At 38.5% G+C, this 7,137-nt stretch overlaps 1 protein-coding gene across 1 annotated transcript in view; it reads left to right on the forward strand.

Moving 5' to 3' along the window:
• The window catches only part of LOC106869888 (protein FAM167A), a 53,342-nt gene that overhangs the window by 1,157 nt on the left and 45,048 nt on the right, over nucleotides 1-7,137 (forward strand). The window lies entirely within an intron of this gene.

A 7,137-nucleotide genomic window follows, 5' to 3' on the forward strand; every position in this document is an offset into this window, starting at 1 on the left:
CAACCAAATTGACTCAGAAGGCCTTGGGCAGCCCTAGGCTATAGTAGAAGACACTTGCCCAAGGTGCCACGCAGTAGGACTGAACCCAGAACCATGTGCGCACACACACACACACACACACACACACACACACACACACGCTCGCTCACTATGAGCCTAGTTGCTCATTTGTACGTGACAGTCATGTCTGGAACGCTGTTGATCAGCGTTTGGCTGTCTCAGGGTTGAACTGGCGCTTTTATAAATTTTACTTTACTGTCGCCAGTCTAAGGACTTGCAGGGCCATATACCCGGGTTTCCAAGGCGTTTAGTGACCGAGATCACAATGTTCCCCTTGAACGGAACGCCAATCCGACACAGGGTTCTTTATTTGTGGCTGGGTGGCCTGGAGCAACGTGAGATGAAGTGTTTTGCTTAAGAATACAACGCACCGCCCGGTCCTGGTATGGAAACTGCGATCTTGCGAACGTGAGTACAGCGTCTTAACCACTAGGCCACGTGCATTTACTTATATAAACAAGAAACCCTCTTATTCAGCTGTTTCCTTGTATCGGAGTCGTTACTATCTAACGTAAGTAAACGCAGCGAACTGAAAAACTTCGATTAACATGAGATTGTTTCAATATACAGATCGAAGATCCTGAACTCACGTGACTCTACCCTATTCGTATTATTGTATGCTGAAAACAAGCATGAGATAATTGTATCGCTGCTTAACCGAATGCTGTAAAAGTTTATAATTGCTATTTAGATACTGATATTTAATAATAACTTTTTTTTTTACGTAACTTAAGGTATTTTCCTAACTTTACCAACAGGAGTTATTCCTCTTGAATTTTGCTGCGTCATCACTTCGTTTGTTCTGTGCTGATAAACGAAAGCGTGTGAGAAATGGGATTTTGTTGTTCTCGTTTTATGTAAATATCGGATATGATTCGTTAACACGCACGCATACATACTAGTGAATGGTGACGGAAGCAGAGGAAACAGAAAGAAAAGAATTAATAAATAAATGTCTTTGCTGCCCAACCATCTGGTCTTGGGTTCAGTCCTACTGCGTGACACTCGCAACTAAACATTTCATCTAAAAGACACCTATATAACACGTACGAGATAAAAAAGAAAATAATAAATACTGCGGTCGATTTGTTCAACTTCATTCTTCAAGACAGTACCCCAGGATGGCATTTTAGCTTATAAAACACTCTCAAGTTGAACTGGGGCCAAAAATTTGTAGAGTAGCAATATTAGACATTATTTAAGGTGACGAGCTGGCAGAAACGTTAGCACGCCGGGCGAAATACTAAAAGGTATTTCTTCTGGCTTTACGTTTTGAGTTCAAATTCCACCGAGGTCGACTTTGCTGTTCATCCTTTCGAGGTCGATAGATTAAGTACCAGTTGCGTACTGGATCGATCTAATCGAATGCCCCCCCCCTCCATCTCCAGAAATTTCGAACTTTATGCCTTAGTAAAAAAAATATATATTGGGCATTATTTTATCAACTGAGAAAGCTGTCAGAATCGTAACCAGACCAGACAAAAATGTTAAGAGGCATTTCGTCCGCTTCACCATCTGAGTTCAAATTCTGTCCAGGTCGACTTTGCCATACATCCTTTACTAGTCGATAAAATAAGTATTAGTTGAGAACTGCAGTCGATGTATTAGACTAGTTTCCTCCCACAAAATTCCAGGCCTTGAGCTTATAACAGTAAAGGTTATTATTATTAAGGCGACAAGTCGTCAATAAGTTCCGAGTTCAAATTCTGCCAAGGTCGACTTTGCCGTTCATCATTTAGGGTACGATAGATTAAGTACCAGTTGCGTACTGGGCCGATCTAATCGACTGGCCCCCCTCCCCCCAAATTTCAGGCCTTGTGCCTAGAGTAGATAATTTCTGAATTCTAATTCTAAGTCGTCGATAATTTCTGAGTTCTAATTCCGCCGAGGTCGACTTTGCCTTTCATCCATTCGGGATCGATAAATTAAGTACCAGTTGAACACTGGGGTCGATGTAATCAACTCATCCCCACCTCCCCCAAGCTGCCCTTCGGGCAAAAAATGAAATAATCATTATGGTGACAAGCTGGCAGAACTGTTAACACGCTGGGCAAAAGAGTTGGCAGCTGAGCGACATTTCGTCCGTCTCTACGTTCTGAGTTCAATTTCCGCCCAGGTCGGTTTTACCTTTCATATTTTCGAGGTCGATAGAATATGTGCTAGTAGAGCACTGAGGTCGATGCAATCCGCTAGCCGCCTCTCCTATAATTTCAGGCCATATATCAATATATGAAACGGTTATTTTTTACCAGCCCAGAAGTTAGTCCTTGGAGCATCCAGGGGTAGGAGAGGTGGAGAGATTGTCACGGGAAAATTCAAATAAACAATTGATGCAATGTTTTTGGTTTCATTGTTTCTATTAGAAATTTTGAACAGAACGAGATCTTTGTTGACATACATAGCATTCCATTTCATAAATTATGGTGTCAATTTATGCAAGTCATGCATTTTAAGTTAATAAGCAAATATTTAAATTATTTTGTCACATGAAGTACTATATATATATATATATATTTTGTGGCCTTATTTACGTTCACTGACTCGGATATCACAGGGATCTGAACGCTTTATATATATCCCAACTTGGATAAAAGGCCTAACATTTTTAATGAGTGGTTAGTTGACTAACATGATCTCTCATATTTATCAGTCTCGGAATACTGACAGTTAATAATCGACCCTCGCAGGAAATAAACCTAGAACAAAACAGGCTATAATTACAGATTTGCCATCCAATACTTACGCTAAATATTGGTTTCAAATTTTGCGAACCCTAAAGGATGAATGGCAAACTCGACCTCGGTGGAATTTGAACTCAGAAGTTCAGTAAAGAACGATGAAATGCTGCTGAACATTTGTCTGGTATGCAAACAATTCTTGTCTTTTTATTTTTCTACTCTAGGCACAAGACCGAAATTTTTGGGGAGGGGGGACAGTCGATTAGATCGAGCCAGTATGCAACTGGTACTTAATTTATCGAGCTCCTAAAGGATCAAAGGCAAAGTCGACCTCGGCAGAATTTGAACTCAGAACATAAAGACAGACGAAATGCCGCTAAGCATTTCGCCCGACGTGCTAATGCTTCTTCCAACTCGCCGCCCTACTTGAACTAAATGTTAGAGGCCTCTTACATGTGGCCGAATTCGTTTCGCATGAATTCTGCTTTGATTTCCGTTTTAAAATTTCTCATCACCTCGGCATGGCATGAACATTCTATAACCTCAGTTGATCCTCTTCCCTACTAATAGCAATGTTCCTCTAGCATCTTTGATAATTTCCTTTTATGGATTAATGTTCCATCAATATCACTTTCGATACACAATGGTTGTGATACAATGTATATTTATCCGTTGTCTTTAGCTCGTTTCAGTCTTTAGACCGCGGCCATGCTGTAGCACATACTTGAAGGGTTTTAGTGGAATAAATCGATTCCAGTTTTTCTGGGGTTTTTTTTCGAGTCTGATACTGAGCCGTTAGATAACAGGGACATAAACAAACTAGCACCTGCTATCAAATGATTGAGATACATAGTGACAAAATCACACTTACAGAATGATATATATAGAAACACACACACACGCATATATGTGAGAGAGAGTGGGGTGAAAGAAGAGTGGCTTACACAGTTTCCGTCTGCCAAATCATTCACAGAACATTAATTGGATCGCGGCTATAAGAGAAGACACTTGCCCAATGTGCCGCGCAGTGAGACAGAACTGGAAGCCAGGTGATTGCAAAGAGGGCTTCTTAACCATGACTGCGCCTATGGTGTACGTATATTTTCGTTTTTAATAAACGTGTACACACACATACAGCGGTATGATTAGCGTGTGAGTAAACAGATAAAGAAAGGTAACTCTGAATTTCAAAATCAGTTTAAACAGGGAGTAAAATGTAATAATTGTCCCTCTTGAATCTATTTTTAATCTGACATTTCGAAAGTCCTACGCATATCAAACACTAATATTTCCCTTAGCTGATTCAGCAATTTTGTTTCGATTTCACCATGTCATCCAGTGTATCAACATTACAGTCTTTCTTTTTTCTTGTTGGGACATTTTCCCCTTTTTGTAGCCGGCGTTCCAATATTTGCTAGCATACGATGCCAAAACTCTATCCCGTTATATCTCCTTTATTTTTTCATGGCGTTTGCTGATCAGTGGCGGCTCGTAGATAAAATTAGTGGAGGTGCTGCTTTGGAAAATGTTTGGGCCGTTGTTTTGATATTGTATAAAAGGAAACAAACATATAAAAAGATTTATACATAAACTTGATATTTCGCGTTTTAGCCACTGCCAGGTAGAGTGTTTAATTTGTTCACTGAATACCGCCGCAAATTTCCCCTTGTTTTTCAAGAAACCCCTAAGTCACAAAATAAGGTGTGTGGGGGTGCACTATTTTTCAAATCCTGGCAGCAACACTGAAGCTGGAAGCAGGTTAGTAATCTACTTCTACACGCGGAGTAGAAAAGAACCACTACTTTTCACACGGCACTGTCATTCACGCAGTACACTCTTTCCCCAGTGTGAAGCTTCCTATCTCGGACATATGAGCATGTGTACAACAGCCAAACACTGCGTCGCTTGAACTGTGAAGTGTATAGTTCTATTCAAGGATTTTTGCATTTTTTTCATAAACAAGGGGATGGCTACTGACATTAAGCTTAAGGATTATATAATGTACAAATATAAAGAAAAAAAATTAAAGAAAAAAAGGACTCATTACATTATCAATACTATCGAGTGGAAATAGGGGGTGCTGCAGTTCCTTTACACGAGCCGCCACTGTTGCTGATATTGATCTTAAGATATTCAGGCTGGATATCAATGTCATGCATTGGTCTGTAATTAAACAATGTAATAGCTCCATAATTTTCAATGGCTGCCGGGAATATATCGTTTACAAAATATACGCCTAAATGCCCTGTTAAAATGGTGCTTTAATGTCTAAATAAGAACTGAAATGAAACGGGCATACACACGCGCGCAAACATACACACAAGCACATAGACTGACACACGTGTGTGTATTTGTATGTGCGTGTATACATATACATGTATTCATATCAGTTTGTATGTGTGTGTATATATATATATATATATATATATATATATATATATATATATACAGAGAGGGAGAGAGAGAGAGAGAGGGGCGCAGGAGTATCTGTGTGGTATAAGAGTGGCTGTGTGCTAAGTAGCACACAGGTTCCGGGTTCAGTCCCACTGCGTGGCACCTTGGGCAAGTGTCTTCTACTATAACCTCGGGCCGACCAAAGCCTTGTGAGTGAATTTGTAGACGGAAACTGAAAGAAACCTGTCGTATATGTGTGTGTATGTTTGTGTGTGTGTGTGTTTGTCCCCCCACCATCGCTTGACAACCGATGTTGGTGTGTTTACGTCCCAGTAACTTAGCGGTTCGGCAAAAGAGAACGATAGAATAAGGACCATGGTTACAAAGAATGTCCTGGGGATCGATTTGTTTATCTAAAAGCGCTGCTCCAGCATGGCCGCAGTCAAATGACTGAACCAAATGAAAGAATAAAAGAATATGTATGTATGTATGCATGCATGTATGTATATATGTATGTATGTATGTATGAGTTTGCGTGTGAAAATTTAATTGTTTAACAATAGGTTCTCATTCTACCATATTCTAGCGCATGGTTCAGTTTTCAGTTGCAGCCATTATTGAAACAACAGAAATCTTGTTTATACTCCCAGAATATCTATCTAATCTTAGCTTTGAAATGAATTGAGCTGTGGAGGATAATGGGTTCCGCTCAGATACATATCGAAACGCTTGCTGCCTATTCGAACGCACAATCATTGAACTAGTTACCGTATACTGCTAACACGCACACACACGCTAACACACACACACTCGCACACGCTAACATACACTACACCATCGCTTTCAGTTAGAAGCATAAATATAAATAAATAGGCATTCTAGAAATATCTACGAAATATCTATTCATCCATGCATTCTTAATGTATCGGAATTTACCTGCGCCCACATGTGTGTGTTCACGTGCGCGCGTATATGTGTGAGTGCGCGTACATGTGTATACATATGTGTGCGTGTAAATGTGTGCACGTAAGTGTGTGTGTATATATGCATGTGTGTGTATGCATACGTAAGTGTCTGTGTAGGTATGCATGTGTGTGCACGTGTGTATGTGTGCATATATGTATGTGCATGGATATGTGTTAGTGTGTGTGAGCATATGTATGTATATATGATTCTATTATTATGTTAATCTAAAATAAAATCTTATGTTAAGAGCTAATCATAGGCAATGTATCGAAACGTTCGTAAACGTATTTCCTTAATAATGACTTTTAGGTTTCATACATAAAACTGAGCTGTTGTTTAATTCAGTTTATACTCTCTCTCACTCTGAGGAAAGCAACGTTCACTTCCCCCACCGTGAAAGCCTAATTCTAGCTTTCTGAGTCAGATTTATACTTCCATTGACTTATTTTAGTACAATGAATGCATATGTACATAAGTATGTTTCTTTATTTGCGTCTCTCCGTCTGTGTTTGAATTAGCGTTTCGTGAAATACTGATTTATAAAATAATTAATTACCTGACTGCAATATGTAATCTGGTTGATATGATTATCAACTAAGACGCGCGACGAGGGTTCCACTAGCATGGCTACAATTGCAGATACACACACACGCGCATATTAAATGTACTTTTATGTATCTGAGTATACAGGCGTATATATATATATATATGTGTATGTATATATATGTATATATATATATAAATAAATAAATAAATATATATATATATATATATATATATATATATATATATATATATATATATATATATATATACCGGCCATGATGAAATACCACAAGGTATAGAAAATACGTATTCGCCTTTATATATTTAATCCTTTATATTGAATACTCAATATTTCATATATTCAATAAGACATTCGATACTTCATTTCAATGTACCATCCATTTTTATATTATATATATATTCCATATTCTATATCCCACATTAATTTTACAAGAATATAAATAAAACAGAGAGTTGGAACTCTTTTAAATAA

The sequence above is a fragment of the Octopus bimaculoides genome, chromosome 3 (assembly GCF_001194135.2).
Source record: "Octopus bimaculoides isolate UCB-OBI-ISO-001 chromosome 3, ASM119413v2, whole genome shotgun sequence".
Lineage (NCBI taxonomy): Eukaryota > Metazoa > Mollusca > Cephalopoda > Octopoda > Octopodidae > Octopus > Octopus bimaculoides.